Here is a 16,783-nt window from a genome sequence, read left to right on the forward strand (position 1 = left end):
CCTTCACAGGAAAACCTGAAACCACTGCTTCTGACATGAGAACATTGCAAGGGAGTCTTCAAACATCACATGGGACATTTCAGTCACATCACAGGAAAATCCAAACATCACAGGTAAAAAGCGAGCCAAGCCAGGTGACATTTCAAACATTGTAGGAAAAACTTCAAATATCACAATGGAAACGTGAACCATCGCAGGTGAAGTTTCAGGCACCTCAAAAGAAGGACAACTATGGAAGGTGTAATTTTAAACTTTGGAGGAAAAAAAATCAACCATAACAGGTAAAACATCAACAATTACTGGCAGAAATTCTGCAATGGCTCAGGAAAGTTCAGTCTTTACAGGCAAAAATTAAACAATCTCAGGTTAAATTTCAACCTTTACAGAAAAAAATTCAACCATCGTAGGTGACATTTCAACCATCACAAGAGAGATTTCAAATATCTCAAGCGACATTTCAGGCAACACCCAGGAAAGTTCAACCATCCCAGGAGATAATCCAGCCTGCATAGTTGAAATTTCAAACTTTTGAGGAAAACCTTCAGCCATCAAAATGGAAACTTCAACCACCGAGTGTGAAATTTCAGCCACCTCAAAGAAATTTCAACTATCAAGGGTGCAAATTTTTAATTTCTGAGAAAACAGGTAACAATGCTAGGTAAAACTTCAAATATTACATGGGAAATTTCAGTGATGGCACAGGAAAGTTCAGTCCTTGCAGGTGAAAATTCAACCATCTCAGGCAAAACGTCAACCTTCATAGGAAAAAGGTCAACCATTGTAGTTGACATTTTGACCATCGAAAGAGAGACTGCAAAAATAACAGGCAAGATATAGTCACCTCAAAGGAAAGTCCCGCCATCAAAGCAGAAACTAGCAGGTGAAATTTCAACATTTGCTGGAGAATCGTCAGCCATTACAATGGAAACTTCAACCACTGCAGGTGAAATTTCATCCACCTCAAAGGAAACTTCAACTATTGAGGGTGAATATTTAAACTTTCTAGGAAATAGGCCAACCATCCTTCTTTCAAACTCAACCATTACCAGGGAAGTTTCAGCGATGGCACAGGAAAGTTCAGTCTTTGCAGGTGAAAATTCACCACTTTCAGGAGAAACTTCAACCTTCACAGGAAAACCTGAAACCACTGCTTCTGACATGAGAACATTGCAAGGGAGACTTCAAACATCACATGGGACATTTCAGTCACATCACAGGAAAATCCAAACATCACAGGTAAAAAGCGAGCCAAGCCAGGTGACATTTCAAACATTGTAGGAAAAACTTCAAACATCACAATGGAAACGTGAACCATCGCAGGTGAAGTTTCAGGCACCTCAAAAGAAGGACAACTATGGAAGGTGTAATTTTAAACTTTGGAGGAAAAAAAATCAACCATAACAGGTAAAACATCAACCATTACTGGCAGAAATTCTGCAATGGCTCAGGAAAGTTCAGACTTTACAGGCAAAAAGTAAACAATCTCAGGTTAAATTTCAACCTTTACAGAAAAAAATTCAACCATCGTAGGTGACATTTCAACCATCACAAGAGAGATTTCAAATATCTCAAGCGACATTTCAGGCAACACCCAGGAAAGTTCAACCATCCCAGGAGATAATCCAGCCTGCAGAGGTGAAATTTCAAACTTTTGAGGAAAATCTTCAGCCATCAAAATGGAAACTTCAACCACCGAGTGTGAAATTTCAGCCACCTCAAAAAAATTTCAACTATCAAGGGTGCAAATTTTAACTTTCTGAGAAAACAGTTAACAATGCTAGGTAAAACTTCAAATATTACATGGGAAATTTCAGTGATGGCACAGGAAAGTTCAGTCTTTGCAGGTGAAAATTCAACCATCTCAGGCAAAACGTCAACCTTCATAGGAAAAAGGTCAACCATTGTAGTTGACATTTTGACCATCGAAAGAGAGACTGCAAAAATAACAGGCAAGATATAGTCACCTCAAAGGAAAGTTCCGCCATCACAGCAGAAACTACCAGGTGAAATTTCAACATTTGCTGGAGAATCGTCAGCCATCACAATGGAAACTTCAACCACTGCAGGTGAAATTTCATCCACCTCAAAGGAAACTTCAACTATTGAGGGTGAATATTTAAACTTTCTAGGAAATAGGCCAACCATCCTTCATTCAAACTCAACCATTACCAGGGAAGATTCAGCGATGGCACAGGAAAGTTCAGTCTTTGCAGGTGAAAATTCACCACTTTCAGGAGAAACTTCAACCTTCACAGGAAAACCTGAAACCACTGCTTCTGACATGAGAACATTGCAAGGGAATCTTCAAACATCACATGGGACATTTCAGTCACATCACAGGAAAATCCAAACATCACAGGTAAAAAGTGAGCCAAGCCAGGTGACATTTCAAACATTGTAGGAAAAACTTCAAACATCACAATGGAAACGTGAACCATCGCAGGTGAAGTTTCAGGCACCTCAAAAGAAGGACAACTATGGAAGGTGTAATTTTAAACTTTGGAGGAAAAAAAATCAACCATAACAGGTAAAACATCAACCATTACTGGCAGAAATTCTGCAATGGCTCAGGAAAGTTCAGTCTTTACAGGCAAAAATTAAACAATCTCAGGTTAAATTTCAACCTTTACAGAAAAAAATTCAACCATCGTAGGTGACATTTCAACCATCACAAGAGAGATTTCAAATATCTCAAGCGACATTTCAGGCAACACCCAGGAAAGTTCAACCATCCCAGGAGATAATCCAGCCTGCATAGGTGAAATTTCAAACTTTTGAGGAAAACCTTCAGCCATCAAAATGGAAACTTCAACCACCGAGTGTGAAATTTCAGCCACCTCAAAGAAATTTCAACTATCAAGGGTGCAAATTTTAAATTTCTGAGAAAACAGTTAACAATGCTAGGTAAAACTTCAAATATTACATGGGAAATTTCAGTGATGGCACAGGAAAGTTCAGTCTTTGCAGGTGAAAATTCAACCATCTCAGGCAAAACGTCAACCTTCATAGGAAAAAGGTCAACCATTGTAGTTGACATTTTGACCATCGAAAGAGAGACTGCAAAAATAACAGGGAAAATATAGTCACCTCAAAGGAAAGTCCCGCCATCACAGCAGAAACTACCAGGTGAAATTTCAACATTTGCTGGAGAATCGTCAGCCATCACAATGGAAACTTCAACCACTACAGGTGAAATTTCATCCACCTCAAAGGAAACTTCAACTATTGAGGGTGAATATTTAAACTTTCTAGGAAATACGCCAACCATCCTTCATTCAAACTCAACCATTACCAGGGAAGTTTCAGCGATGGCACAGGAAAGTTCAGTCTTTGCAGGTGAAAATTCACCACTTTCAGGAGAAACTTCAACCTTCACAGGAAAACCTGAAACCACTGCTTCTGACATGAGAACATTGCAAGGGAGTCTTCAAACATCACATGAGACATTTCAGTCACATCACAGGAAAATCCAAACATCACAGGTAAAAAGCGAGGCAAGCCAGGTGACATTTCAAACATTGTAGGAAAAACTTCAAACATCACAATGGAAACGTGAACCATCGCAGGTGAAGTTTCAGGCACCTCAAAAGAAGGACAACTATGGAAGGTGTAATTTTAAACTTTGGAGGAAAAAAAATCAACCATAACAGGTAAAACATCAACCATTACTGGCAGAAATTCTGCAATGGCTCAGGAAAGTTCAGTCTTTACAGGCAAAAATTAAACAATCTCAGGTTAAATTTCAACCTTTACAGAAAAAAATTCAACCATCGTAGGTGACATTTCAACCATCACAAGAGAGATTTCAAATATCTCAAGCGACATTTCAGGCAACACCCAGGAAAGTTCAACCATCCCAGGAGATAATCCAGCCTGCATAGGTGAAATTTCAAACTTTTGAGGAAAACCTTCAGCCATCAAAATGGAAACTTCAACCACCGAGTGTGAAATTTCAGCCACCTCAAAGAAATTTCAACTATCAAGGGTGCAAATTTTAAATTTCTGAGAAAACAGTTAACAATGCTAGGTAAAACTTCAAATATTACATGGGAAATTTCAGTGATGGCACAGGAAAGTTCAGTCTTTGCAGGTGAAAATTCAACCATCTCAGGCAAAACGTCAACCTTCATAGGAAAAAGGTCAACCATTGTAGTTGACATTTTGACCATCGAAAGAGAGACTGCAAAAATAACAGGCAAGATATAGTCACCTCAAAGGAAAGTCCCGCCATCACAGCAGAAACTACCAGGTGAAATTTCAACATTTGCTGGAGAATCGTCAGCCATCACAATGGAAACTTCAACCACTGCAGGTGAAATTTCATCCACCTCAAAGGAAACTTCAACTATTGAGGGTGAATATTTAAAGTTTCTAGGAAATACGCCAACCATCCTTCATTCAAACTCTACCATTACCAGGGAAGTTTCAGCGATGGCACAGGAAAGTTCAGTCTTTGCAGGTGAAAATTCACCACTTTCAGGAGAAACTTCAACCTTCACAGGAAAACCTGAAACCACTGCTTCTGACATGAGAACATTGCAAGGGAGTCTTCAAACATCACATGGGACATTTCAGTCACATCACAGGAAAATCCAAACATCACAGGTAAAAAGCGAGCCAAGCCAGGTGACATTTCAAACATTGTAGGAAAAACTTCAAATATCACAATGGAAACGTGAACCATCGCAGGTGAAGTTTCAGGCACCTCAAAAGAAGGACAACTATGGAAGGTGTAATTTTAAACTTTGGAGGAAAAAAAATCAACCATAACAGGTAAAACATCAACCATTACTGGCAGAAATTCTGCAATGGCTCAGGAAAGTTCAGTCTTTACAGGCAAAAATTAAACAATCTCAGGTTAAATTTCAACCTTTACAGAAAAAAATTCAACCATCGTAGGTGACATTTCAACCATCACAAGAGAGATTTCAAATATCTCAAGCGACATTTCAGGCAACACCCAGGAAAGTTCAACCATCCCAGGAGATAATCCAGCCTGCAGAGGTGAAATTTCAAACTTTTGAGGAAAATCTTCAGCCATCAAAATGGAAACTTCAACCACCGAGTGTGAAATTTCAGCCACCTCAAAAAAATTTCAACTATCAAGGGTGCAAATTTTAACTTTCTGAGAAAACAGTTATCAATGCTAGGTAAAACTTCAAATATTACATGGGAAATTTCAGTGATGGCACAGGAAAGTTCAGTCTTTGCAGGTGAAAATTCAACCATCTCAGGCAAAACGTCAACCTTCATAGGAAAAAGGTCAACCATTGTAGTTGACATTTTGACCATCGAAAGAGAGACTGCAAAAATAACAGGCAAGATATAGTCACCTCAAAGGAAAGTTCCGCCATCACAGCAGAAACTACCAGGTGAAATTTCAACATTTGCTGGAGAATCGTCAGCCATCACAATGGAAACTTCAACCACTGCAGGTGAAATTTCATCCACCTCAAAGGAAAGTTCAACTATTGAGGGTGAATATTTAAACTTTCTAGGAAATAGGCCAACCATCCTTCATTCAAACTCAACCATTACCAGGGAAGATTCAGCGATGGCACAGGAAAGTTCAGTCTTTGCAGGTGAAAATTCACCACTTTCAGGAGAAACTTCAACCTTCACAGGAAAACCTGAAACCACTGCTTCTGACATGAGAACATTGCAAGGGAATCTTCAAACATCACATGGGACATTTCAGTCACATCACAGGAAAATCCAAACATCACAGGTAAAAAGCGAGCCAAGCCAGGTGACATTTCAAACATTGTAGGAAAAACTTCAAACATCACAATGGAAACGTGAACCATCGCAGGTGAAGTTTCAGGCACCTCAAAAGAAGGACAACTATGGAAGGTGTAATTTTAAACTTTGGAGGAAAAAAAATCAACCATAACAGGTAAAACATCAACCATTACTGGCAGAAATTCTGCAATGGCTCAGGAAAGTTCAGTCTTTACAGGCAAAAAGTAAACAATCTCAGGTTAAATTTCAACCTTTACAGAAAAAAATTCAACCATCGTAGGTGACATTTCAACCATCACAAGAGAGATTTCAAATATCTCAAGCGACATTTCAGGCAACACCCAGGAAAGTTCAACCATCCCAGGAGATAATCCAGCCTGCATAGGTGAAATTTCAAACTTTTGAGGAAAATCTTCAGCCATCAAAATGGAAACTTCAACCACCGAGTGTGAAATTTCAGCCACCTCAAAAAAATTTCAACTATCAAGGGTGCAAATTTTAACTTTCTGAGAAAACAGTTAACAATGCTAGGTAAAACTTCAAATATTACATGGGAAATTTCAGTGATGGCACAGGAAAGTTCAGTCTTTGCAGGTGAAAATTCAACCATCTCAGGCAAAACGTCAACCTTCATAGGAAAAAGGTCAACCATTGTAGTTGACATTTTGACCATCGAAAGAGAGACTGCAAAAATAACAGGCAAGATATAGTCACCTCAAAGGAAAGTTCCGCCATCACAGCAGAAACTACCAGGTGAAATTTCAACATTTGCTGGAGAATCGTCAGCCATCACAATGGAAACTTCAACCACTGCAGGTGAAATTTCATCCACCTCAAAGGAAACTTCAACTATTGAGGGTGAATATTTAAACTTTCTAGGAAATAGGCCAACCATCCTTCATTCAAACTCAACCATTACCAGGGAAGATTCAGCGATGGCACAGGAAAGTTCAGTCTTTGCAGGTGAAAATTCACCACTTTCAGGAGAAACTTCAACCTTCACAGGAAAACCTGAAACCACTGCTTCTGACATGAGAACATTGCAAGGGAATCTTCAAACATCACATGGGACATTTCAGTCACATCACAGGAAAATCCAAACATCACAGGTAAAAAGTGAGCCAAGCCAGGTGACATTTCAAACATTGTAGGAAAAACTTCAAACATCACAATGGAAACGTGAACCATCGCAGGTGAAGTTTCAGGCACCTCAAAAGAAGGACAACTATGGAAGGTGTAATTTTAAACTTTGGAGGAAAAAAAATCAACCATAACAGGTAAAACATCAACCATTACTGGCAGAAATTCTGCAATGGCTCAGGAAAGTTCAGTCTTTACAGGCAAAAATTAAACAATCTCAGGTTAAATTTCAACCTTTACAGAAAAAAATTCAACCATCGTAGGTGACATTTCAACCATCACAAGAGAGATTTCAAATATCTCAAGCGACATTTCAGGCAACACCCAGGAAAGTTCAACCATCCCAGGAGATAATCCAGCCTGCATAGGTGAAATTTCAAACTTTTGAGGAAAACCTTCAGCCATCAAAATGGAAACTTCAACCACCGAGTGTGAAATTTCAGCCACCTCAAAGAAATTTCAACTATCAAGGGTGCAAATTTTAAATTTCTGAGAAAACAGTTAACAATGCTAGGTAAAACTTCAAATATTACATGGGAAATTTCAGTGATGGCACAGGAAAGTTCAGTCTTTGCAGGTGAAAATTCAACCATCTCAGGCAAAACGTCAACCTTCATAGGAAAAAGGTCAACCATTGTAGTTGACATTTTGACCATCGAAAGAGAGACTGCAAAAATAACAGGGAAAATATAGTCACCTCAAAGGAAAGTCCCGCCATCACAGCAGAAACTACCAGGTGAAATTTCAACATTTGCTGGAGAATCGTCAGCCATCACAATGGAAACTTCAACCACTACAGGTGAAATTTCATCCACCTCAAAGGAAACTTCAACTATTGAGGGTGAATATTTAAACTTTCTAGGAAATACGCCAACCATCCTTCATTCAAACTCAACCATTACCAGGGAAGTTTCAGCGATGGCACAGGAAAGTTCAGTCTTTGCAGGTGAAAATTCACCACTTTCAGGAGAAACTTCAACCTTCACAGGAAAACCTGAAACCACTGCTTCTGACATGAGAACATTGCAAGGGAGTCTTCAAACATCACATGAGACATTTCAGTCACATCACAGGAAAATCCAAACATCACAGGTAAAAAGCGAGGCAAGCCAGGTGACATTTCAAACATTGTAGGAAAAACTTCAAACATCACAATGGAAACGTGAACCATCGCAGGTGAAGTTTCAGGCACCTCAAAAGAAGGACAACTATGGAAGGTGTAATTTTAAACTTTGGAGGAAAAAAAATCAACCATAACAGGTAAAACATCAACCATTACTGGCAGAAATTCTGCAATGGCTCAGGAAAGTTCAGTCTTTACAGGCAAAAATTAAACAATCTCAGGTTAAATTTCAACCTTTACAGAAAAAAATTCAACCACGTAGGTGACATTTCAACCATCACAAGAGAGATTTCAAATATCTCAAGCGACATTTCAGGCAACACCCAGGAAAGTTCAACCATCCCAGGAGATAATCCAGCCTGCATAGGTGAAATTTCAAACTTTTGAGGAAAACCTTCAGCCATCAAAATGGAAACTTCAACCACCGAGTGTGAAATTTCAGCCACCTCAAAGAAATTTCAACTATCAAGGGTGCAAATTTTAAATTTCTGAGAAAACAGTTAACAATGCTAGGTAAAACTTCAAATATTACATGGGAAATTTCAGTGATGGCACAGGAAAGTTCAGTCTTTGCAGGTGAAAATTCAACCATCTCAGGCAAAACGTCAACCTTCATAGGAAAAAGGTCAACCATTGTAGTTGACATTTTGACCATCGAAAGAGAGACTGCAAAAATAACAGGCAAGATATAGTCACCTCAAAGGAAAGTCCCGCCATCACAGCAGAAACTACCAGGTGAAATTTCAACATTTGCTGGAGAATCGTCAGCCATCACAATGGAAACTTCAACCACTGCAGGTGAAATTTCATCCACCTCAAAGGAAACTTCAACTATTGAGGGTGAATATTTAAAGTTTCTAGGAAATACGCCAACCATCCTTCATTCAAACTCTACCATTACCAGGGAAGTTTCAGCGATGGCACAGGAAAGTTCAGTCTTTGCAGGTGAAAATTCACCACTTTCAGGAGAAACTTCAACCTTCACAGGAAAACCTGAAACCACTGCTTCTGACATGAGAACATTGCAAGGGAGTCTTCAAACATCACATGGGACATTTCAGTCACATCACAGGAAAATCCAAACATCACAGGTAAAAAGCGAGCCAAGCCAGGTGACATTTCAAACATTGTAGGAAAAACTTCAAATATCACAATGGAAACGTGAACCATCGCAGGTGAAGTTTCAGGCACCTCAAAAGAAGGACAACTATGGAAGGTGTAATTTTAAACTTTGGAGGAAAAAAAATCAACCATAACAGGTAAAACATCAACCATTACTGGCAGAAATTCTGCAATGGCTCAGGAAAGTTCAGTCTTTACAGGCAAAAATTAAACAATCTCAGGTTAAATTTCAACCTTTACAGAAAAAAATTCAACCATCGTAGGTGACATTTCAACCATCACAAGAGAGATTTCAAATATCTCAAGCGACATTTCAGGCAACACCCAGGAAAGTTCAACCATCCCAGGAGATAATCCAGCCTGCAGAGGTGAAATTTCAAACTTTTGAGGAAAATCTTCAGCCATCAAAATGGAAACTTCAACCACCGAGTGTGAAATTTCAGCCACCTCAAAAAAATTTCAACTATCAAGGGTGCAAATTTTAACTTTCTGAGAAAACAGTTATCAATGCTAGGTAAAACTTCAAATATTACATGGGAAATTTCAGTGATGGCACAGGAAAGTTCAGTCTTTGCAGGTGAAAATTCAACCATCTCAGGCAAAACGTCAACCTTCATAGGAAAAAGGTCAACCATTGTAGTTGACATTTTGACCATCGAAAGAGAGACTGCAAAAATAACAGGCAAGATATAGTCACCTCAAAGGAAAGTTCCGCCATCACAGCAGAAACTACCAGGTGAAATTTCAACATTTGCTGGAGAATCGTCAGCCATCACAATGGAAACTTCAACCACTGCAGGTGAAATTTCATCCACCTCAAAGGAAAGTTCAACTATTGAGGGTGAATATTTAAACTTTCTAGGAAATAGGCCAACCATCCTTCATTCAAACTCAACCATTACCAGGGAAGATTCAGCGATGGCACAGGAAAGTTCAGTCTTTGCAGGTGAAAATTCACCACTTTCAGGAGAAACTTCAACCTTCACAGGAAAACCTGAAACCACTGCTTCTGACATGAGAACATTGCAAGGGAATCTTCAAACATCACATGGGACATTTCAGTCACATCACAGGAAAATCCAAACATCACAGGTAAAAAGCGAGCCAAGCCAGGTGACATTTCAAACATTGTAGGAAAAACTTCAAACATCACAATGGAAACGTGAACCATCGCAGGTGAAGTTTCAGGCACCTCAAAAGAAGGACAACTATGGAAGGTGTAATTTTAAACTTTGGAGGAAAAAAAAATCAACCATAACAGGTAAAACATCAACCATTACTGGCAGAAATTCTGCAATGGCTCAGGAAAGTTCAGTCTTTACAGGCAAAAAGTAAACAATCTCAGGTTAAATTTCAACCTTTACAGAAAAAAATTCAACCATCGTAGGTGACATTTCAACCATCACAAGAGAGATTTCAAATATCTCAAGCGACATTTCAGGCAACACCCAGGAAAGTTCAACCATCCCAGGAGATAATCCAGCCTGCAGAGGTGAAATTTCAAACTTTTGAGGAAAATCTTCAGCCATCAAAATGGAAACTTCAACCACCGAGTGTGAAATTTCAGCCACCTCAAAAAAATTTCAACTATCAAGGGTGCAAATTTTAACTTTCTGAGAAAACAGTTAACAATGCTAGGTAAAACTTCAAATATTACATGGGAAATTTCAGTGATGGCACAGGAAAGTTCAGTCTTTGCAGGTGAAAATTCAACCATCTCTGGCAAAACGTCAACCTTCATAGGAAAAAAGTCAACCATTGTAGTTGACATTTTGACCATCGAAAGAGAGACTGCAAAAATAACAGGCAAGATATAGTCACCTCAAAGGAAAGTTCCGCCATCACAGCAGAAACTACCAGGTGAAATTTCAACATTTGCTGGAGAATCGTCAGCCATCACAATGGAAACTTCAACCACTGCAGGTGAAATTTCATCCACCTCAAAGGAAACTTCAACTATTGAGGGTGAATATTTAAACTTTCTAGGAAATAGGCCAACCATCCTTCATTCAAACTCAACCATTACCAGGGAAGTTTCAGCGATGGCACAGGAAAGTTCAGTCTTTGCAGGTGAAAATTCACCACTTTCAGGAGAAACTTCAACCTTCACAGGAAAACCTGAAACCACTGCTTCTGACATGAGAACATTGCAAGGGAATCTTCAAACATCACATGGGACATTTCAGTCACATCACAGGAAAATCCAAACATCACAGGTAAAAAGCGAGCCAAGCCAGGTGACATTTCAAACATTGTAGGAAAAACTTCAAACATCACAATGGAAACGTGAACCATCGCAGGTGAAGTTTCAGGCACCTCAAAAGAAGGACAACTATGGAAGGTGTAATTTTAAACTTTGGAGGAAAAAAAATCAACCATAACAGGTAAAACATCAACCATTACTGGCAGAAATTCTGCAATGGCTCAGGAAAGTTCAGTCTTTACAGGCAAAAATTAAACAATCTCAGGTTAAATTTCAACCTTTACAGAAAAGAATTCAACCATCGTAGGTGACATTTCAACCATCACAAGAGAGATTTCAAATATCTCAAGCGACATTTCAGGCAACTCCCAGGAAAGTTCAACCATCCCAGGAGATAATCCAGCCTGCATAGGTGAAATTTCAAACTTTTGAGGAAAACCTTCAGCCATCAAAATGGAAACTTCATCCACCGAGCGTGAAATTTCAGCCACCTCAATAAAATTTCAACTATCAAGGGTGCAAATTTTTAATTTCTGAGAAAACAGTTAACAATGCTAGGTAAAACTTCAAATATTACATGGGAAATTTCAGTGATGGCACAGGAAAGTTCAGTCTTTGCAGGTGAAAATTCAACCATCTCAGGCAAAACTTCAACCTTCATAGCAAAAAGGTCAACCATTGTAGTTGACATTTTAACCATCGAAAGAGAGATTTCAAAAATAACAGGCAAGATATAGTCACCTCAAAGGAAAGTTCCGCCATCACAGCAGAAACTACCAGGTGAAATTTCAACATTTGCTGGAGAATCGTCAGCCATCACAATGGAAACTTCAACCACTGCAGGTGAAATTTCATCCACCTCAAAGGAAACTTCAAATATTGAGGGTGAATATTTAAACTTTCTAGGAAATAGGCCAACCATCCTTCATTCAAACTCAACCATTACCAGGGAAGTTTCAGCGATGGCACAGGAAAGTTCAGTCTTTGCAGGTGAAAATTCACCACTTTCAGGAGAAACTTCAACCTTCACAGGAAAACCTGAAACCACTGCTTCTGACATGAGAACATTGCAAGGGAATCTTCAAACATCACATGGGACATTTCAGTCACATCACAGGAAAATCCAAACATCACAGGTAAAAAGCGAGCCAAGCCAGGTGACATTTCAAACATTGTAGGAAAAACTTCAAACATCACAATGGAAACGTGAACCATCGCAGGTGAAGTTTCAGGCACCTCAAAAGAAGGACAACTATGGAAGGTGTAATTTTAAACTTTGGAGGAAAAAAAATCAACCATAACAGGTAAAACATCAACCATTACTGGCAGAAATTCTGCAATGGCTCAGGAAAGTTCAGTCTTTACAGGCAAAAATTAAACAATCTCAGGTTAAATTTCAACCTTTACAGAAAAAAATTCAACCATCGTAGGTGACATTTCAACCATCACAAGAGAGATTTCAAATATCTCAAGCGACATTTCAGGCAACACCCAGGAAAGTTCAACCATCCCAGGAGATAATCCAGCCTGCAGAGGTGAAATTTCAAACTTTTGAGGAAAATCTTCAGCCATCAAAATGGAAACTTCAACCACCGAGTGTGAAATTTCAGCCACCTCAAAAAAATTTCAACTATCAAGGGTGCAAATTTTAACTTTCTGAGAAAACAGTTAACAATGCTAGGTAAAACTTCAAATATTACATGGGAAATTTCAGTGATGGCACAGGAAAGTTCAGTCTTTGCAGGTGAAAATTCAACCATCTCAGGCAAAACGTCAACCTTCATAGGAAAAAGGTCAACCATTGTAGTTGACATTTTGACCATCGAAAGAGAGACTGCAAAAATAACAGGCAAGATATAGTCACCTCAAAGGAAAGTTCCGCCATCACAGCAGAAACTACCAGGTGAAATTTCAACATTTGCTGGAGAATCGTCAGCCATCACAATGGAAACTTCAACCACTGCAGGTGAAATTTCATCCACCTCAAAGGAAACTTCAACTATTGAGGGTGAATATTTAAACTTTCTAGGAAATAGGCCAACCATCCTTCATTCAAACTCAACCATTACCAGGGAAGTTTCAGCGATGGCACAGGAAAGTTCAGTCTTTGCAGGTGAAAATTCACCACTTTCAGGAGAAACTTCAACCTTCACAGGAAAACCTGAAACCACTGCTTCTGACATGAGAACATTGCAAGGGAATCTTCAAACATCACATGGGACATTTCAGTCACATCACAGGAAAATCCAAACATCACAGGAAAAAAGCGAGCCAAGCCAGGTGACATTTCAAACATTGTAGGAAAAACTTCAAACATCACAATGGAAACGTGAACCATCGCAGGTGAAGTTTCAGGCACCTCAAAAGAAGGACAACTATGGAAGGTGTAATTTTAAACTTTGGAGGAAAAAAAATCAACCATAACAGGTAAAACATCAACCATTACTGGCAGAAATTCTGCAATGGCTCAGGAAAGTTCAGTCTTTACAGGCAAAAATTAAACAATCTCAGGTTAAATTTCAACCTTTACAGAAAAAAATTCAACCATCGTAGGTGACATTTCAACCATCACAAGAGAGATTTCAAATATCTCAAGCGACATTTCAGGCAACACCCAGGAAAGTTCAACCATCCCAGGAGATAATCCAGCCTGCATAGGTGAAATTTCAAACTTTTGAGGAAAACCTTCAGCCATCAAAATGGAAACTTCAACCACCGAGTGTGAAATTTCAGCCACCTCAAAGAAATTTCAACTATCAAGGGTGCAAATTTTAAATTTCTGAGAAAACAGTTAACAATGCTAGGTAAAACTTCAAATATTACATGGGAAATTTCAGTGATGGCACAGGAAAGTTCAGTCTTTGCAGGTGAAAATTCAACCATCTCAGGCAAAACGTCAACCTTCATAGGAAAAAGGTCAACCATTGTAGTTGACATTTTGACCATCGAAAGAGAGACTGCAAAAATAACAGGGAAAATATAGTCACCTCAAAGGAAAGTCCCGCCATCACAGCAGAAACTACCAGGTGAAATTTCAACATTTGCTGGAGAATCGTCAGCCATCACAATGGAAACTTCAACCACTACAGGTGAAATTTCATCCACCTCAAAGGAAACTTCAACTATTGAGGGTGAATATTTAAACTTTCTAGGAAATACGCCAACCATCCTTCATTCAAACTCAACCATTACCAGGGAAGTTTCAGCGATGGCACAGGAAAGTTCAGTCTTTGCAGGTGAAAATTCACCACTTTCAGGAGAAACTTCAACCTTCACAGGAAAACCTGAAACCACTGCTTCTGACATGAGAACATTGCAAGGGAGTCTTCAAACATCACATGAGACATTTCAGTCACATCACAGGAAAATCCAAACATCACAGGTAAAAAGCGAGGCAAGCCAGGTGACATTTCAAACATTGTAGGAAAAACTTCAAACATCACAATGGAAACGTGAACCATCGCAGGTGAAGTTTCAGGCACCTCAAAAGAAGGACAACTATGGAAGGTGTAATTTTAAACTTTGGAGGAAAAAAAATCAACCATAACAGGTAAAACATCAACCATTACTGGCAGAAATTCTGCAATGGCTCAGGAAAGTTCAGTCTTTACAGGCAAAAATTAAACAATCTCAGGTTAAATTTCAACCTTTACAGAAAAAAATTCAACCATCGTAGGTGACATTTCAACCATCACAAGAGAGATTTCAAATATCTCAAGCGACATTTCAGGCAACACCCAGGAAAGTTCAACCATCCCAGGAGATAATCCAGCCTGCATAGGTGAAATTTCAAACTTTTGAGGAAAACCTTCAGCCATCAAAATGGAAACTTCAACCACCGAGTGTGAAATTTCAGCCACCTCAAAGAAATTTCAACTATCAAGGGTGCAAATTTTAAATTTCTGAGAAAACAGTTAACAATGCTAGGTAAAACTTCAAATATTACATGGGAAATTTCAGTGATGGCACAGGAAAGTTCAGTCTTTGCAGGTGAAAATTCAACCATCTCAGGCAAAACGTCAACCTTCATAGGAAAAAGGTCAACCATTGTAGTTGACATTTTGACCATCGAAAGAGAGACTGCAAAAATAACAGGCAAGATATAGTCACCTCAAAGGAAAGTCCCGCCATCACAGCAGAAACTACCAGGTGAAATTTCAACATTTGCTGGAGAATCGTCAGCCATCACAATGGAAACTTCAACCACTGCAGGTGAAATTTCATCCACCTCAAAGGAAACTTCAACTATTGAGGGTGAATATTTAAAGTTTCTAGGAAATACGCCAACCATCCTTCATTCAAACTCTATCATTACCAGGGAAGTTTCAGCGATGGCACAGGAAAGTTCAGTCTTTGCAGGTGAAAATTCACCACTTTCAGGAGAAACTTCAACCTTCACAGGAAAACCTGAAACCACTGCTTCTGACATGAGAACATTGCAAGGGAGTCTTCAAACATCACATGGGACATTTCAGTCACATCACAGGAAAATCCAAACATCACAGGTAAAAAGCGAGCCAAGCCAGGTGACATTTCAAACATTGTAGGAAAAACTTCAAATATCACAATGGAAACGTGAACCATCGCAGGTGAAGTTTCAGGCACCTCAAAAGAAGGACAACTATGGAAGGTGTAATTTTAAACTTTGGAGGAAAAAAAATCAACCATAACAGGTAAAACATCAACCATTACTGGCAGAAATTCTGCAATGGCTCAGGAAAGTTCAGTCTTTACAGGCAAAAATTAAACAATCTCAGGTTAAATTTCACCTTTACAGAAAAAAATTCAACCATCGTAGGTGACATTTCAACCATCACAAGAGAGATTTCAAATATCTCAAGCGACATTTCAGGCAACACCCAGGAAAGTTCAACCATCCCAGGAGATAATCCAGCCTGCAGAGGTGAAATTTCAAACTTTTGAGGAAAATCTTCAGCCATCAAAATGGAAACTTCAACCACCGAGTGTGAAATTTCAGCCACCTCAAAAAAATTTCAACTATCAAGGGTGCAAATTTTAACTTTCTGAGAAAACAGTTATCAATGCTAGGTAAAACTTCAAATATTACATGGGAAATTTCAGTGATGGCACAGGAAAGTTCAGTCTTTGCAGGTGAAAATTCAACCATCTCAGGCAAAACGTCAACCTTCATAGGAAAAAGGTCAACCATTGTAGTTGACATTTTGACCATCGAAAGAGAGACTGCAAAAATAACAGGCAAGATATAGTCACCTCAAAGGAAAGTTCCGCCATCACAGCAGAAACTACCAGGTGAAATTTCAACATTTGCTGGAGAATCGTCAGCCATCACAATGGAAACTTCAACCACTGCAGGTGAAATTTCATCCACCTCAAAGGAAAGTTCAACTATTGAGGGTGAATATTTAAACTTTCTAGGAAATAGGCCAACCATCCTTCATTCAAACTCAACCATTACCAGGGAAGATTCAGCG

The sequence above is a fragment of the Meriones unguiculatus genome, chromosome X (genome assembly GCF_030254825.1).
Source record: "Meriones unguiculatus strain TT.TT164.6M chromosome X, Bangor_MerUng_6.1, whole genome shotgun sequence".
In the NCBI taxonomy this organism is placed as follows: domain Eukaryota; kingdom Metazoa; phylum Chordata; class Mammalia; order Rodentia; family Muridae; genus Meriones; species Meriones unguiculatus.